This window comes from Gossypium raimondii, chromosome 4 (genome assembly GCF_025698545.1).
Source record: "Gossypium raimondii isolate GPD5lz chromosome 4, ASM2569854v1, whole genome shotgun sequence".
In the NCBI taxonomy this organism is placed as follows: Eukaryota; Viridiplantae; Streptophyta; class Magnoliopsida; order Malvales; family Malvaceae; genus Gossypium; species Gossypium raimondii.
In genome coordinates, this window is record NC_068568.1 from 29,608,041 (window position 1) to 29,615,025 (window position 6,985).

The following is a 6,985-nucleotide window of genomic DNA, read 5'->3' on the forward strand; positions in this document are numbered from 1 at the left end:
TTTTTGGCTATGCGCGCACCTCCTTATTTCTCGGTAAATCCATTTGCTCACACAAATATGATTGTGTTGTAAAATGCCATATAACAAAATAGCTCGAAAAGTATTAACGTTAGAAACATTTAGAGCGGGCACAATTCTAGTGCCGATGAACTACATCCATATTTTTGCAACTGGGAACATTATTGCTTGATTGAAATTAGTTGGAAACTCTGTATATGGCATATAGTTCCATGTACCTCTACCTTGAGTTAAGTACTTAATAACATCTTTCATGTCTATATTCTTAAATTTATCCAAATCGATGCTACATAGGAAGCCTTTGTCATAGAAAGGTGCATCGTAGAACTCACATATCTCCTTAGGACTGATTGGCACCTCTTCACCTCTCACTATTATAGAGTCCGAATTTATTTTTTTTCGTATTTCTTGGTCTTTGAAGGAAGAGTAAAACTCTTGTACTACCAAGACCACCGTAGTTTCCTTAAGGTGATGCAGAATTACACCCAACTATGGTATCTGACCAAAGTCTAAATTTCATTACACAAAATCATTGAAGGTTCGAACCCTCGTTCTTGGATTAAAGGTCTAGCTTGTAACTTAAGAAAACATTTTTTTGTTTCTAGATTCTCAAATTTCTCAAGGTTTGACACTACTTGAGTTTGTGGAACTGTAGCTTTCTTACTCTTTCTAAGAGGCATATTAAGTTTCTAGCAAAAATATACGTAACGGCCCGATTTAAGGCTAAAAAGGAATAGTGGTTTCGAAACCACAAATCCAAAGTAGAAAAATTTATTGCGATTAAGTTTTAAATTTACTGTGTGATGGAATGATTGTGTAAAATTTTCTCTTTGAAATTCTATCGATTGGGTGTCCAATTTGATGATTAGGACTAAATTACAATAGGTGAAAAATGTGTGTTCTAGTTCATAAAGGTACTTGTTTGTAATGGGTTTTAGAAGTGGAGGTCCTTAAATAGTAATTAGACCACTATACTTTAGTTTGGACAAAATACCAAAAGAAAGATAAAATACCATAGTTTTTAATGAAGGGTATTTTGGTCATTTGGTTAATAAAAGAAATAAGAGAAGGGAAAATAAGGCCAAAATTGTGTCCAGCTTCTCCATAGCTAGGGTTTTTCAAGCTTCCAAGCTCAATAGTAAGTGCATCCTAGCCCGTTTTTAATGCTCTTTACATTTTTTAGATTCTCGTAACTCGATTTAGTTATTTCTACCATTATTTTGATCTAGGGTTTGTGTTTAAAAATTTACCCATGGATGACATACATGTGTTTTGATGTTTTATGGAAGAATATGAAAGTTTGGGTGTGATAAACAACTTTTACTAAGTGATTTTTGATGAAATTGCATGAAAGAACCTATTTGTAAAAGTTGTAAAATTATGTGTAGGAAAATGTGATTAGTGAAAAATGTGGGCTACTATAAGAGGGAATATGAATCAGCTAGGCTTAGGATTTGAAAAAAAATAAGTGCTTTTCATATTACGAGCCTAAGGGCAAAATCGTAAATACGTGAAACTTTAGAGGCAAAAATGTAATTTTGCCATATTGTGATTTTTGGACTAGAATGAATAATGTGAGTATTAAATGAGTTAAATGTGTTATTATAGATCAAGAAAGACGAGGAATTGACCTTGATCGGGGAAAAGAAAAGGTTGTGGACTAAAATGCAAATTCGTCATATCTTGCACCGAGGTAAGTTTGTATGTAAATAATATATATCATTTTTAATTATGTTATAATATTTTTTTATATTACATGAGATGTGATTGTATATTGAATGATTATTTGATGTAAATTATGAATTGAGATTGACTATGGATGAAATTGACAAAGTGAGAATAAGTGAGAAATTTCCCGGTTGAACTTTCGGAATAGAAAAGGATACGAAGGATGTCATGAGAATTCATATGTAGTACTATGTGTACGCTACTATGAGTATAAGATAGTTATGGTCACATGTGTAGTACTAAGTGCAGGCTACTATGTGTACCGGGTAGCTTTGGTCACGTGTGTAGTACTATGTGCAAGCTACTATGTGTACCGGATGGTATTGGTCACATGTGTAGTACTAAGTGTAGACTACTATGTGTACTGGATAGCATTGATCATAAGGGTGGTGCTATGTGCGGAACCTCCATATATCTGTTATTATTCCGAAGTGTTCATCGAGAAAATCGACCAAGTGAAATTATGTGTGACTATGTGGTGATAAGTGTAGGTATATGTATGTGTATACTCATGAGGAATGTGTTCGGTATGTGACCGAAATGTGGCAAATTTGCAAAGGAGTAAGTGAAGAGATAAATTCTTGTATCATGCATGCAAGTTGAATTATGTTATTGAATGTTGAGCATATTGTTATGATGTTTCATGAAAGAGTGAAATTTGAGATAAAACAGTTTTGGGACAGCAGCAGTTGTGTGATTTTAAGAATTCACCAAAAATGGTGGAAACTGAATTAAAAGTTGAATAAGATATGAAATTAAATATTACTGAGTTTATTTTCATATAAAAGAAACGGTGTAAAAAAAAGAATTTCATATTATGAGATATTTGAATTTTAGTGAGACAGGGTCAGAATGATTTCGGAATCCCCTGTCCTGACTTTGGAAAATTATTAAAAATTGTAAAAAAATAGTTATGGGTTGGAATTTATATTTTTAAAATCCTGAATGAGTATATTTTCAACAGAAACAAATAGGAACATCATCCGAATTCTGTATGAGAAGATAATTAATTTTTAGTGCAAAAAGGTCGAAACTGTCAGACAGCAGAATAGGGAAAAATTTAAAGAATAAACTGTACTTATTGGCTAAACCAAAAATTGTGAAAATTTTATGGTAAGAAGATATGTGAGTGTAGTTTCAAAATAAAATTTGAGGAACTTAATTTGGAGTTCTGTAACTCAAGATATAAATAATTTAGTGGCTACTATGCGAGTAGACAGCTAGATACGAACTTAAGTAAATATTGGAACTATGTGCTTTTATGATTGTATTATTTTGAGAACATATTGTGAAGATTGATAAAATTATATTAATAAATTGTTTATTATTTACATATTCACTTACTAAGCTATATGCTTACCCCCTTCTTTTCCTTGTCTTATAGTGTCACTAAGCTAGCTCTAGGTACGGAGATCGTTAGAGTTCCATCCACACTATTAATACTTTTTGGTATTTTGAAATCAATATTTTGAATTATGGCATGTATAGAAGGCGTGGTTCTTTTGTTATGTGTCATAAATGATTTGACCTAAAATGTTGGTCTATGCTATTTGATAATTTATTTTGTACAAAGCCATTGATGTTGGCTAATATTGATCAAGTTATATGTTCATGATGATGCATTTTGTGGATGTGCAAGCTTGCATGACTTGATCGAAAAGTTAAAAAAAACTAATATATATATATATAAGTCTTGGTTTTGTACGATTGCATGTGTTTATATTCTAGTAATGCCTCGTACCCTGTTCCGGCGTCAAACACAGGTAAGGGGTGTTACAATATATATGAGCAATGATCAATGGAACAATAAAATATAGTTGAAAATACTTAACCTCAATCTCCTTTAAACTCGTGTGTGATTCCTCTTTGATTCGTTGTTGACAGTTTCCTCTAATGATGCCTTTGGAATTAGGGATGAAAGGTTGAAAACTTAGGTTTTTAGTGGAAAAAGGGGGTTTTGAAATTAGAGGTTTTAGAGAAGTTTTGGAAGAGTTGGGGTTTTAAAACTAGGTTAGGTTAACTTAAAAGGATTTTTTATGTTTAAAACTATTAGTTTTGGGTGGAAAATCCAGGTATTTTAAGAGTTAAAAAATTGGGTTGTGAAATTGGGTTGGGTTGACCCTGCAGAAAATTGCAGTGATGTTGTGACATAGGAGTTCCGTGTCGAGACATCCCTGGCAGTTTGCTCGTGTCACGACACCTGAGTACGATGTCATGACACACCCTACAGTTTTGAAATTTTGGAAAATTGTCTTCCATGTCGCGACACAGATTAGTGGTGTCGCGACATCAATGTGATTTTTAAAATTCTTTGTTATTGACTGCGGTGTCGTGACATGAAATGTCCATGTCACATCATTAAAATTATTTTTCCCAAATTTTTTGATCTTCAAAGTGTTTCAAGTGTGTGTTATTCCTATCTTTACTCTACCTATAACATTTTAAGGAATTGGCTAGCGAAGTATACAATTTGTATAGTTAGTAAGAATCTCTACATAGAAATGTTAGGTCTTGCTGCCGAACTCATCTGTCAGCTCAGTCAATATACACCGAGGTGCTCTTTGTAAATTGTTTCTATTTGTATTAGTCCAACACCCATTGTGCCATTGTACTTGTCTATGATTGTCTCTTTCTCTAAACTTGCCTTTTCATCATGCCTTTACGATCGACAACTTCTTCCGCATATCATAATTATTGATTATTTGCAGTATCATGTAATCATGCAACCACTTTAATCTTTGTTTACCGTTCTTGCTTCGTAATAAGGTTGAGAATTGTGGTTCATACTCGTCGGTCGTTGTGTTTTTTCCCATCTTATCGATCATGAGTGGCTTTTCAGGAGTACTTGAGATAATGATTGGCAAAAAATTTTGAACTTCCTCACTTGCATTCTGAATTTGCGGTCTTTTAAACCTGTTCATTTGTTCCCAAATAATGCTCTTGATTGGCCCTTGTAATGACCGAACATTCCGATATACCTATAGTTTGACGCTTGTGTTCCTCAGTTGACCAACTTGATTGGGGCTTGCTAGTGACCATAGGTCCTGTCTATATATATTTTTCCAGTTCTATTCAGTATCTGAAACATTCCTAAACCATTGAATTTCTGAGGTGCCTAATTCAAAACTAAGACATGCAAAGGATAGTTATTTCAGGCTTATCAGCTGGGACTACTGATTCCTCTTTATTATGCTCTGTGAATCCTTGAATCGATAGACAGTCTTCCAATAGATTAGCCATGACTACCATTGTCTCTATTAGTTGGTCTATGTTGTGTTGTTCTTGTGTTTCAAACTTATTGTAAGAACTCGAAATTGTTGGAACAATAAGTTCCATACTTTTCTGATTCTTTAGTTCATTCGTTATTTCCTCCACTAATTATATGCCTTCTCCTGTTGTTGTCTCGTTCAACTTATCTAGGTATTTTCCTGGTTGTAGAAGCGAGTAACAATCTAGGAGTTCTTCTCCCTTACAAGCGTCTCTAGATACATCCTCTACTTTGTTCAACCTTAGACTTGACACATCTCGATGTCTTCTTGATCATATACCCATGTTGATGTGCGCACGCTCACACCAACAAAGCAAACTGATCCGGAGGTCTTACCATTAGGACTTATTACTCGATCTAAGGCAAAGAAATTCAGGGAAGCCTTGTTCCTTACTTGTGCTACGATTCCAGATTTATTCGATCATGTTCATGCCTTAGAACATAGGTTTTATAACATGTTGCATGTTGATATGTGACGTATTTAGGTTCTACTATGTATTATGTCTGTATTTAAGTATGTTTTGGTATTGATTTGATGTTGTTTGTGTTTTAATGAATAAGATTGCAAGTGTTTACACTTGTATTAGTGTAGAAACTAAGCTCTATAATGTGTTACATCTTGAAGTGTAACATTTGCATTAGTTCCATTGAGTATATAAGTGTGTTTGCATTATGTTTACTGACTTGTTAATAAGTTTTCAATAAGTTTGCATTACTTTAATGCATGTTTGTTTTGTTTACCATAAGGAAACGTAATAGACAGCAGACTTAAGATCTCATTTCTAGCTCGGTTGAAGCTCAAACAATAATAGACAATGACTTAAGACCTTATTTCTAGCTCGGTTGAAGCTCAAATATGTGCATGCACTCATCTCACTCGAAATAGTTCGAAAGATTGTTTCCACTTATTTCATTTCAAGACATTTCTAGCTAGCTCAAACTCACTCCACCACTCAACTCCCGGTGACGAGTCCGTATAAATTAAACGTGTCCTATGTAAGGGCAAGTGTCCTATGCATTTGTGGCAGCCCATGTGGCGTCCAAACATGTGAGGAGCACATGACCGCTTGTGCACAAGAGTGTGTGTGTGCATGTGTAGTCGAATATGCAAGGATAAGAACAAGGAGGTTGTCGTTTGAAATTTAAATGTATGGTCGCTATTAAAATGACGCCAAAAGGAGTTATAACTTCTTATTTTAAACCCTTTTGATTACGACCACGAATTTCCATTCAACACCCTCTTTTGTACTTATAAATACATATTAAAATGATGTATTCAGTTAGATGTTTTATGAAAACAATTACGTTTGAGAATTTCTCTCAATTTCGGTTCTTCATTGAACTTTCCTTGGCATTTCGACTTAGTTTGTTGTGTCAAATTTTCTTGATACTTGGGTTCCTAGATCGCTATCTAGAGGGTCCAAGTCCTTTTGACGTTGAATGATTCGATTCAGTTTGCTCAGAGATTGTGCAAGTTCTTTCGAGTTTAACGTTATTCTATTCCAACGATTACTTTTGCCATTGTTGAACACTCAAGTTGCTGCCTTGGCCGTTTCATGAAGCGTTCGACTTCACCGATTGAATTTCTTTTTGTTTTAAACGCCAACAACTTCATTTTCCTTCCATTTTCGTTCTTTTATTTTACCCATATTTTACCATGATTATTTCTTTAATTCCTTGCTGTTTTCTTGTTGCAGGAACGTGCTTACAACATTCCTAGATCCGTAACATACGAAGATAGTCTGTTTCATTAGGCTACATCGTATCACATGTGGTTGTTATCGTCTTGGAAAAGAATTGGGGTTTCTTCTCGGAGTTAACTTAATTCAAGCATTAGTAATTGTTGGTTCTCTTGTATCTCCCAGTCTTTATAGACTTCCTCTTCATAAATATCGGCATCATAGTCCAGTTCATCGTCTGTCCACATATAATTCATTTCTCCTATTGATCGGTCTCCTTTATTTATGACAA